Source organism: Erinaceus europaeus, chromosome 5, assembly GCF_950295315.1.
Source record: "Erinaceus europaeus chromosome 5, mEriEur2.1, whole genome shotgun sequence".
Taxonomy (NCBI): domain Eukaryota; kingdom Metazoa; phylum Chordata; class Mammalia; order Eulipotyphla; family Erinaceidae; genus Erinaceus; species Erinaceus europaeus.
In genome coordinates this window covers 122,712,478-122,719,553 of record NC_080166.1, presented here as the reverse complement: position 1 = coordinate 122,719,553, position 7,076 = coordinate 122,712,478, and positions in this window count along the sequence as shown.

Sequence of the window (7,076 nt, the reverse complement as noted above, 5' to 3'; positions counted from 1 at the left end):
TAACAAAAACAAAACAAAACAAAACAAAAATAGAAAAAAAGAGACCTTCTACTGCACAGTGTAATTAGTATTCAGCATTATGCATACAAAAATATTCCTTGATTTAGTCCAATTGCTTAAGATTTACAAAAGTGGGGGTCAGGTGGTCATCACCACCCAATTAAGCACACATTACCATGCATGAAGACCCAGGTCTGAGCCCCAGCTCCCCACCTGCAGGTCTCTCTTTTTATCTTCCCCTCCCTTCTCAATTTTTTTTAACTTTTTATTTATAAAAAGGAAACATTGACTAAACGATAGGATAAGACGGGTACAACTCCACACAATTCCTACCACCAGAACTCTGTATCCCATCCCCTCCCCTGATAGTTTTCCTATTCTTTATCCCTCTGGGAGTATGGACTTAAGGTCCTTGTGGGATGCAGAAGGTGGAAGGTCTGGCTTCTGTAATTGCTTCCCCACTGAACATGGGCGTTGACAGGTCGATCCATACTTCCAGCCTGTCTTTCTCTTTCCCTAGTGGGGAAGGGCTCTAGGGAAGCAGAACTCCAGGACACATTGGTGGGTTTGTCTGTCCAGGGAAGTCTGGTCGGCATCAAGAGAGTTAACATTACAAAGCCAAACAAATTGTTGACCAGTCATGGACCTAAAGTCTGGAATAGTGCAGGTGAAGAGTTGGGGTGGGGGGGCTCTGTTTTGTAGATAGCTAGTAGGCATATTTTAGTTATATTCCAAAGGGCCTGTGGCTATACTGGGTTTTTTTGTTTGTTTGTTTGTTTTTGTTTTTTGCCTGAGCCTGAAATCTAATATGCAGGTGGGTCCTAATTATTGTCTGGGGAGATGATGTCATAGCTGGAAAAAGGACCAGAAAGCTGGATCAGGGAAGAGAGTAGCTCCCAAATATGGGAAAGGTATATAAATATTGTTGGTTGTAAACTCCATCGATTTGATGTGATCTGGGGCCCATATTCAGCTTAGGAGCCTATGTGGCCTCTGCATCCCTGTAGATCTGAGCTCACATTCTGTGGTCATAAGTAGGAACGTTCCAAGCTGCCCCAATTTCAGGTCCCATCTTCCTCAGGTGTAGCATAGAGTATATTGTCCAGCTTCCCTTCAGAGGATGGAACATTCTCTATCCCTTCTCAATTTCTATCTGTCCTATCAGATTAAAAGAAGAAAGTAAGAAATAAAAGGGAAAAATTATTGCCAGGAGCAGTAAACTCAGGCACCAAGCTCCAGTGATAACTTCGGTGGCAATGAAAAAAAAAATTACAAAAGCATTTTACGCTTGTATTTATAAACTTTGTCTCAGTCTAGTTGATCCTCTGGTTACCAGGTTCTACAGTATATCAGGATTCAATCAACTTTGGATCAAAAATACAAACTATATAGTATGTCCAGCCAATGAAGGTTGTATCTGTACCAACTATGTGTAAACTTTTCCCCTTATCATTATTCCTCAAACAATACACATAATAACTAACAACTTTCTAATTGTATTTACATTTATTACTTTTTGGGATAGTATTCACATTATATTAGGCATTATAAGTAATCTAGAGATGGTTTAAAGAGTAAGAGGGTAGCCCAGCAGGTGACAAAGTGGATAGAGCACTAAACTTTCAAACATGAGGTACCAAGTGTGGTCCACAGCATAACATATGCTAAAGTACTGATCAAATATCTCTCCCTCTCTCTTTTGTTAATTAATAAATATATATATTTCAGGCCCAGGAGGTGAACAATGAATAGGGCACTGATCTTGGAAGCATGATGTTCCAAGTTCAATCCTTGGTCTCCCATATGCCAGAGTAATGCTTTGGGTCTACCGTCTTCTCCCTCTATATCTTGTGTTAACAATTACTAAAATATTTTAGAAATAAACAGTAATAAATACAACTTTAAAAAATGCACATAAGAGTAAACTCCAGATGGATCAAGATCTTGTATGTTAGACCAGAAACTATCAAATACTTAGAGGAAAATATTGGCAGAATTCTTTTCCATCTAAGTCTCATAGGCATCCTTAATGATACAAATTCAAGTGCAAGGAGGACAAAATAAAAAATAATCCCATAGCACTACATCAAATTTAAAAGCTTCTGTACAGCAACGTAAACCACCACCCAAAGAGACACCTTACAGAATGGAAGAAGCTCTTTACATGTCACGCATCAGACAAAAGGCTAATAACCAAAATATATAGAGTTCACCAAACTCAGCAGCAACAACAAAAAATGAGCCTATCCAACAGTGGGGAGAGGACATGAGCAGAATATTCATCAAAGAGACCCGAAAGGCCAACAGACATATGAATAAATGCGCCAAGTCACTGGTTGTCAGAGAAATGCAAATTAAGACAACAATGAGATACCACTTCATCTCTGTGAGAATGTCATACATCAGAAAGTACAGTAACACATGTTGGAGAGGTTTCAGGGGGTAGCCCTTCTACAATGCTGGTGGGAATGTCAATTGGTCCAACTCCTGTGGAGAGCAGTCTGGAGAACTCTCAGAAGGCTAGAAATGGACCTATCCGATGACCTGATAATTCCTCTCCTGGGGATATATCCCAAGCATTCCCCCTGCAGATGGGGAGCAGGGACTCAAACCCAGTTCCTTGCACATAGTAATGTGTGCGCTCATTCAGGTGTGCCACCACTCTGCCCCAGAAAGTACAAATCTTGAACACAAGTAGAAAGGACAGTACACTTTGTTCTAACCACCAAATACTGCTGGAAAACTCTAAGGATGCAATACATACTTCATGTGTCACAGTTTAACAAAAACAAGGTAATTCCATTTTCACATGTGAGGAGTTTGTAGTTACCACTTTATACAAAATTCAAGTGAAAAGTTGAACAAACCAAAAATCAGCAACTGTCCTTGGATCCATAAGAGAGGGGAGGGATGGGCTCCCATTTTCTGGTGCACTGGGTTGAGCACACACATTACTGTGAACAAGGACCTGCCTTCAAACCCCCGGTACCCAACTGTAGTGGGGAAGCTTCAAGCTTCACAAACAATGAAGCAGGGCTGCAGGTGCCTTTCTTTCTCCTTTAAAGTTTTTAAATCTTTATTTATTTACTGGATAGAGACAGTCAGAAATCAAGAGGGAAGGGAGTGACAGAGAGGGAGAGAGACACACACCTGCAGCCCTGTTTCACCACTCGCAGAGCTTTCCCTCTACCTCTTTCTCTTTTTCTATCAAATTAAAAACAAATTTTTAAAAATAGAGATGGGAGGGGGTCAGGCGGTAGTGCAGTGGGTTAAGCACCTGTGGCGCCATGTGGCGCACAGCACAAGGACCGGCTTAAAGATCTTGGTTCAAGCCTCCCGGCTCCTCCCGTACAGGGGAGTCACTTCATAAGCAGTGAAGCAAGTCTGAAAGTCTATCTTTCTCTCCCCCTCTCTGTCTTCCCCTCCTCTTTCCATTTCTCTCTGTCCTATCCAACAACGAATGACATCAACAACAACAATAACTACAGCAAGGCGGCAACAAAAGGGGGGAAAATGGCCTCCAGGAGCAGTGGATTCATGGTGCAGGCACTGAGCCCCAGCAATAATCCTGGAGGCAAAAAAAAAATAAGAGATGGGGGCACTGGTGCATCCAGTTAAGCATATATATTATCATGTTCAAGCCCTTGCTCCCCACCTGCAGGGGAAGTGAAGAAGCTTCACAAGAGATGAAGCAGGGCTGCAGCTATCTTTCTTTCTCCCTCTCTTCTCTCTCTGCCCTACCCAATAAAATAGAAGGGGAAAAAAGAAAAGAAAAAGAGGAAAGAACGCCACTGGGAGTAAAACTGGCAGCAGCAAGCCCCAGCAGTAACCCTGGTGGCAATATAGGTAAACAAATAAATGGGGGGGAGGAGGCATACAGCAAATAGCTGTTACCAAGACTGATAGGTTATTACAAGGAGTCACGACTTAGCTGATCAAAGTTGTACAAGTGCAAAAAAAAAAAAAATCTCTTTGGGAAGAAGAAAACCTGAACTGTAATTACCAAATTGCTGGACACTGTCAAAAGCTTAGGGGCTGGGAGATGGCTCACACTTTACCATGTGTGAGAGCCCAGGTTAAAGCACCTGGCCACCACATCAAAAGAAGCTTCCTGAGCAGTAAGCCAATGTTGTGATGTCTCTTCCTCTCTGTCTCTGTTTATCTCTCCCTTTCTACCTTTCCCCCTCTATCTAAAAAGAGAAAGTATAGTCTGCCAGGAACAGTAGAATCAGGACCAGGTATGTACAAAGCCCTGGCAGCAATGGAAAAAAAAAATCACCTGTCACTAGGGGTACAGGAATATGGTATGGTGAAACTTACCTCCAGAATCTCCATCAATTTCCAGTTTTCATAGTAATCATGGGGAGAAATTAGCCCCATACTGCTAGCTGGAAGAGAAGGAAAGGAGCCATTTTTAATGCACCTGAACACAATTTCCTTAATAAGCTCTGGCCTCAGGTGAAAGTAGGTAGCCAGAGTCTTATAAGTGACTCACCCAGGAGAAATACCCAACTCCACTCAGCACTAGCCTTCCAGGTGAGAGAGAAGAGAAATAGGTAATTTCAGCCCACAGTAGCCATTCAATCCTACCAAAAAAGGAAGCAAAACTGAAAACACAACATACCATATTTCTTGAGCTGGTTATCCATCAGTGGATAAAGAGGATATTACCATATTTTAGCTATTGTGAATAATTCTGCAATGAACATGAGTATATATTTCTCTTCAGATATTATTTGGTTCCTTTGCATCTATACTCAGAAATGGGATTGCTGGATAATCTGAAATTTCATTTTTAATTTTCTTGAGAAATCCCCATACTGTTTCCCATATGGGGGTCAAAATTTTAATTCTCACCAACAGTATTCAGTGGCTCCCTCTTCTCCACACCCATTCCAATACTGGACTAAATTAGGTAGTGGTCTAAACTCGTTCTTTTACACGAGGCTATCCAGTTTAGCCAACATTTCTTCAGCCATTTCCTGTACATGCACCATATGGCTACTGCATGCTCCTCTACTGAGCATGCCTTTGATAAATAGCTATGATTTTTCCTAGAAAAACTCCTAAACATGTATGGATTCTGATATCACCCTAATAGTACTTGCTAGAAACCCAGACCCTCATTTCCTTTTCTTTGAAACTTGCCTTTAAGCTTCTCAACTCAGTTTCCCCCCCCCCCAAACCAGTAACACCTTGCTTTTCACTACAGCTGTTCTTGTGAATTCTTTGATTACACTGCACACACACCTCCTTAGGTGTGATTAATTTGCTAGAGTGGCTTACAGAACACTAGCACTTTTCTCTGCCAGTTTATCAAAGGAGATGACAAAAGATTCAGAAGTACAGTGCAAGTAAAGAGATACATAGGGCAAGGTCTGGGAGGGTCCTGAACACAAGAGCTTCTGTTCCTGTAAAACTGGGATGTAGCACCACCCAGTGTGGGTGTGTTCATCAGCTTGGAAGCACAACAGACACTGTACTTACTATTGGGATTCTATGGAGGCTTCTTCATGTAGGCAAGATCAATTATTTTGTTTGTTTTAGTGTGTGAGAGAAAGAGGTCAGAAAACCACTGCATCTTTTATACAGTACCCTGGACCTAACCCTGGGTCTCAAGCATGCAAGGCATGTATTCTACATCTAACCCCTGCCCAAGGAATGATCAGTTATTACCTTCAGGGGGCAGGGTGGCAGCACACATGGTTAAGCACATAGTACTATGCTTAAGGACTGGGGTTCAAGCCCCCACACCCCACTTGCACTGAGGTCCCTTCACAAGTAGTGGAGCAGGTCTGCAGGTGTCTTTCTCCCTCTCCATTTCTCTCTATCCTATTGAGTAAAATAGGGGGGAAAAAAGAAAGAAACGCTCTGTGAGTATACACAATTCATAGTGCAGGCACCCAGCAACAACCCTGAATGCAAATAAATAAATACATAAAAATTAGCTTCATTTTCCAATGCCTCTCCACTTTCTGGAGGCTGAGGGCTAAAAGTTCCAAACTTTTGAGGGGCCAGGCAGTGGCGCACCTGGTTGAGAGCATATGTTACAATGCACAAGGACCCAGGTTCAAGCCTCTGGTTCCCACCTGCAAGGGGAAAGCTTTGCAAGCAGTAAAGCAGGGCTGCAGGTGTCTCTCTTTCTTTCTCCCTATTTCCCCCTACCCTCTTGATTTCTGACTGTCTCTATCCAATAACTAAAGATAATTAAAAAAATAATGGATTTGAGGCCCTTACCCAGCCTCAAAAAAGAAAAAAAAAGTTCTAAACTTTTAATCATGGCTTAAATGACCAGTCTCAACCTGGAGCCCACTCAGAAGCACATTGATAGAGCAAAGATGTTCCTTGTGGTCTAAACACTTAGGGCTTTAGGAGTCCTGCTAATAATAGTGTTATATAATTTATGTTTCATAGTTACCCTCTTACAAGAAAGATTGTGAGGGACCAGGAGACAGGAGATAGCCCACCCAGTAGAGAATATACTGTACAATGTGTAAAGAGTTTGAGCAGGCTGGGTGGTGGCGCACCTGGTTGAGCACACATGCTACAATGTACAAGGACCTGGGTTTGGCCCCTCTGGTCCTCACCTGCAGGGGGAAAGCTTTTCAAATGGTGAAACAGGGCTGCAGGTGTCTTTCTTTCTCCCTATCTATCTCCCCCTACCCTCTCAATTTCTGGCTGTCTCTGTCCAATAAATAAAGATAATAAAAAAAAATTTAATTGTAAGTGTTTCTCAATTATCCCTTCCTTAAATTTTTAAATTTTATTTTATTGGATAGAGACAGAAAAATAAAGAGGAGGGGAGATAGAGACACCTCACTATGCTTTACCGCTCTCTCCTACTGCAGGTGGAACCTGGGGAACTTGAACCTGGGTCTTGACACATTATAACATGTGCTGTCAATCAAGTATCCTATCTAGCTCCCCAATAAACATTTTTCTCCCCTAAATATTCACAACCCTTTCAAGTTCTTTGCTCTAATGCAGACATACCTCCCTGCCCAATTTACTACTTTTTAGGTATGACATGACAATGCTTTTTTCCTTACAAACATTTCAGCAATACGCTTTGTGAA